This window comes from Morone saxatilis, unplaced genomic scaffold, assembly GCF_004916995.1.
Source record: "Morone saxatilis isolate NCDOM2014 unplaced genomic scaffold, NCSU_SB_2.0 Contig4, whole genome shotgun sequence".
Classification (NCBI taxonomy): domain Eukaryota; kingdom Metazoa; phylum Chordata; class Actinopteri; family Moronidae; genus Morone; species Morone saxatilis.
The window spans coordinates 725,621-731,156 of record NW_023339984.1 but is presented as its reverse complement, the minus strand read 5'-3'; positions in this window follow the sequence as shown (position 1 = coordinate 731,156).

Below are 5,536 nucleotides of genomic sequence, written 5' to 3'. Positions count from 1 at the left end.
TCTGGTCTCCCTGTCCCTCTCTCTCTCTCTCTCTCATCACCCGAACTGGTCAAGGCAGATGACCACCCACCTAGGAGCCGAAGGTCTGTCAGGTTTCTGCCTGTTAAAAGGCAGTTTTCCTTGCCCCCGTCACCAGTGCTTGCTCATGGTGGTACTGTTTGGTCTCTGAAATGGTTATAAGGAGTTTCGGTCTAAACCGCTCTATTTTTTTTTTTAAAGTTTTTGGGGGCTTTTATGCCTTTATTATAGTGACAACTGAAGATCAGACAGGAAAGGGGGCAGAGAGAGGGATGACACGCAGCAAGGCCGCAGGTCAGATTCAAACCCTGGGCCCACAGCAGGCAAGGACTAAGCCTCGGTACATGGGTCTCCAGCTCTACCCACTGACTAACCGGCACCCAGACCTGCTCTATTGAAAAGTGTTCCTGAATAACTTCTGTTCATGAATTGGCACTATACAAATAAAATGAATTGGAATTGACATTGATATGTGTAGTACTTTCACATTACAGTACATTTATCAAAAAACATGGCAGCTTCAATTCAGAATTGCATTTGACATATTGCGATTTCAGTAATGTTAGACTTAAATGTGCACTCCTAAAATATATGTTTAATAATGTACAAGGTTATACAGTTACAAGCTTCCTTTACCTCCTTAAACTTCCTCCTTGCTGTACCTTATGTTGTGTTCAATTATTTACCTCATAAAAACACTGTATCAACATGTCCACAGACAGAAGTTGTTGCTAAAAAAGTGGCTAATAAACAGTGTTTTACTACAGCTTTCAGGCTAATGCATGAGGTCAGGGTTTTCCAACTTTTTATAGTTGGAAATCCAACTCGGGGCATCCCAGTTGAATTTTCCAAATTGGAACCGACTTCCAATTTCAGATGAAACACACAGGTAGATATGCTATATGCTAGGCTCATTAGTTAGCAAGCTAATTTGAGTAAACATGCGTGACTAAACTAGCTAGATAAATTTACATCAATTTTGTACTAGCTTAGTTACATGCTATTTTCTTTTTCGATTGTTAGCTTTTATTTTGTTACTGGCTCACCTTGAGATGTAATTAAATAAACCTATTGCGGTTTGGTTGGTTCTTTTTCATTCATAACTTAGCCTTAGTACATAGCATATCTGAGTACAGAAAGGAGGAGTTGACCGAGGTTCTTAACCAAGACTTGGCTCAACGGTTATTGGAGCACAGAAGAAAGTTGCGGGACTTAGAAGGGTCAATTTCCATAATAGGAATAAATACAAAGAAACATGTTAGTATTAACAATTAGGTCCGTCACTTAATCACCCAACTTACTTCTCTGAGGGTTCAGAATTCCATCCCTGTGTTGCTGTTTGTCAGAATGGTAAATCTCCTCTAAACAAAGAAGAGAAGTCACTCTATTGAATCATGCCGGACTTTGTATATGTTAGGACAATTTCTTCTTCAACAGAACATAGAAACAGAAACACAACAGCAGCTCATTTCTAGCAGCAGAGAAAAGTTGCACTGTACAGATAAGGTTGTAACAAATACTTGTTATAACGCTGTGTCACTGAGGCTGCTCTTCATTCAGTAATCAAATTCCCAGTGTCCCAAGTGTGTTCCGCTATCTTCTCTTTATCAGGTGGTGTCTGAAATCACTTCCTCCTCTCTAAATTAAATCTAAAAATGTGTTTTGTTGAGTTCAGCAGATTATATTTGTTCTCCACACCATGGAAAATCTTCTGAGAATGTTCAGCTATGTCTGTATTTTAAGGTACGTGAAGTGTCTGATTCCTCGAAAAGTGCTCTATAAATAAAATATTATTATTATTATTATTATTATTATTATTATTATAAATGAGTGTTGAGGTCAAATATAGATTTACTCAGAAAATAGTTAGGTCTATCCAGAACAGTTAAGAGACAGAAGCCATGTAAATCTTAACAACATATCTTAAATTAGTTTTTATAGTTCTGTAGGTCTTACTTATTTTCTGTACTGTTATGCCGTTATTTTAATTGTTTTCATATTCATTAGAACCAGCAGCGCAGTTGAGACGTTCATACTTAGCTTATTATTAGAGTAATGTGCTCTGATTGCAGGAATGAAAATATGTGTAGATTTTGTGTTAGAAAAGATGACACTGTACCGTATATGTGTCTATACTAGCCGTATGACTGCTCCATGTGTGTAATGACAGTGTTGGCAGTGTGTGTTTATGTGTAGGTGTATAAAAGTCATCGTTCATTGTATCATTGAAACATTGTATACCGTATACATGTCTACTAGCCTATCTGAAAAATATATTTGTTTGGTTTAATCCTCTCAATGTGGGGTCCCCAGACCTTCTTGTTTTTAAGGGGTGTATGAAAAGTTCAAAATATAAACAGTAGGTCTACCACATGAAAAATTCAGCATCAATAGTTATAACGCAGCAACATTTTTTTGGGATATATTTTACTGGTTTAATCATTTTGAATGCAGAAATACTTCCTTCCTTCCTTCCTTCCTTCCTTGTATTTGTACACTGTTGCAGCCTTCTGCACAACATAAAATCACTCTTAATATTGTATCGAACATAATATTTGACTACAAAAACATAAACACATACATAAAACTGTTCAGAGAGAACAGAAAAATAAATTCAAGGCAAATCATTTCTAAAAAAAAAATATTGTATTATATTTATCAGTATGAGTATTTTTTTTTATCAGTTCCAGTGAATTCAAAGAAAAGCGAATGATCCTATCTTTTCCTGGAACACTTTCTGACAATCCCCTTCTAATGCACTTGGCCTGGAGTTGTTAAAGTTTCACAAATGAACTGGAATATAAGTGTTTTTCCCATCCTGAATGTAAAACACCTGATCACTCACCCTCCTCTGCTTTAAACTGTACGTCACAGCCGGCCTTCCACATCCACATACACAATAGGATTAAAGTAGGCCAGACGCAGCACAGTGTAGAGTTACACACAGCCATGTCTTCAGCTTGTTAGAAGTCTGATTAATCCACTGCTGCCAGTTGTCATATCCAGCCTGTCAGCCAGTTCCTTAGAGGGTCACTGTGTTACGTCTACTAATGATTTGGCTCAGAGGAATGCTGTAATAACAGCACTGAAATGAGCCTTCCTCCTCTGCAAATATACGCCCAGCTCTTTGGACCAACTCAGTTCCTGTATTTATGTGCCTATGTGGTGGTATGTGGTGCCGACTTAGATACTTCAGAACAAAACACAGTATATACAAAACACCAAACAACAAAAATACAACTATAATAAGTGATAGGGCTCCAACTAACAATTATTTTTTACTATTCATTAATCTGTCGATCATTTTCTCGATTAATTGTTTAGTTGTCTGGTCCCTATGAAGTCAGAAAATCGGGCCTCAAATGTCTTGTTTTGGCCACAACCCATAGATATTCAAAACTCAAAACCATTAATTGATCATCAAAATAGTTAAAATAATAGTTAAAAAATAACTGGTTATGAAACAGTCTGAATTTAAGCTGCAGTAGGTAACTTTTACAAAAATAACTTTTTGTCATATTCACTGAAACATTCACTATATCCTGACAGTAGTACATGAGACAGATCATGTGTGAAAAAATCTGGTTCCTCTGTCTCCTCCTAGTGCTCCTAATGGTATTTGCAAGAATCTGCCACACCTGAATGAAAACAACCAATCAGAGTCGAGAAAGATAGTTGATTGTTAAGTCTCATTCCCTGGGCCATGAGACTATAAGTGGTATTAAAGAGTGGTGGACTTTGAGGGGCAGGAGCATAAAAATAACGGTATCATACGCAGAAAGTGGTGTATTTATGGTGAAACAGCATAGGGTTAGAACCATAAAGGGTATTTTTTACTAATTTAATCCACCAGAAGGGCACCCTAGAGGACACTTTATCTACCATAAGGGGGAACAAGGAAGGCGCTTTCGCAGACATCATGGAGAACAATCGACCCCCCTGCTCACCACCAGAGGTATAAAAGCCTTGACATGACAACTAACTATATAAGGGACTATACATACATCCTGTATATAAAGCTTTATTTTAAATTGATTATTTTGTGGAATTCTCTGTCAGTCAAAGGTAATGAAAATACTTGGGTGGTGCTTGAGCTAATGAGCTACGATAGCAGTGTCTGAAATGGGCTGGTAGTCACTGGTACTTCAGATTTTTGTCCACATGAGTACCCTCACTTCTTACTGAGTACTTCCAACTCTGTTGATCATGGCTGTATCCACCGCTGAAGTCCCCTCAGTACTTTTTCCAAGGGGTATACAATAAAAGTCATTTAATAATTGAGTAAAAATACTTTGACTTTGATGAACCACTAGCAAGTTCAGTTTTTGTACCCCAGTATTTACAAACATGTACAGCAATGCTGGTGAGGTATTCCTAAACAACTGCATACATAAATAAAGTATAGCACTGAAAATATCCTTGCTAGAAAGGATTAAAAAACTCCAAAAGAATTAGGGTTAGATACATAAATGACAACTCCTGAATCAGCATATTTCCTCAATGTTAAAGGGCGATAGGTCAGTCGCTCAGTCTTTTCAGTCCTTTCAGTCCAGTATTGGGCAACACTTTCTTACTTCCTCTTCCTTTCTCTAGAAATGTTGTCAATTGGAAAATTTCAGCTTTTGGCATTTCTTTTGAAAAAGAATGAACCACCCATACTGGCACATTGTAAAATCAAAGTACACAATATTAAATTACTGAAATATGAACGGATTGATGTTTGGTGCCATTATGAAGCAAAACTTGCTGGGCTTTGCAGAAGATAAGTTTGTGTGAAAGAAGTTCTTCTTTTTATATTTCCAGCTGCGGTTTCTCTATGTCATCAGTAAACTTAGGAGCAGCCAGAGGAAACAGTTTTTTTCACAGATTATCTGTCTTATGTGCTACTGTCACTTTTGTTTTATCAAGTTACAAATTTCTTTCAGTAAGACCTCTGCACCCTATAATATATAAAAAATATGTCAGGACACATTTAGTGGATTTTTTTTTAGCATAACAGCCTAAACTGAGTGGTAGAGATAGCTCAATCAGGTTCAAAATGTGTTGCAAAAACTCTTATCTCCGTGATGAGCTGAACTTGACTCACTGTCAGGGGGTAAAACCACAGCCTGGACTGTGACGCAGCAGTGGAAACTTAAAGCTGACTCATTATCCCTAAAATAGAAAGAACGAAATTCATATTTTTAAGGATAAAGGAACACAAAGAATTAATCATTATTTGCAAGTGATCATTTCATCAAAATCAACATAGTGAAAAGAGCGTCTCATACTTGTTGGGGTGGTGGATATTGACATGATTCCACTATAATAAAAAGCTGCTTTTTGTTTTTTGTTCCAGTACGAAACCAAACAATAGTGGACTTTCCTTGGGCGTGTCATCTTCTACATGTCATTGTGCATTGTGCAATGCCCTCTGTTGATGACGCATCCTTGATAACAATGTTTTCAATTAAGCCTTAGATGCATAAGTGGGTCTAAAATGACCCGGTGAGGTTGTTTTCTTGCAATATCTTTGTAA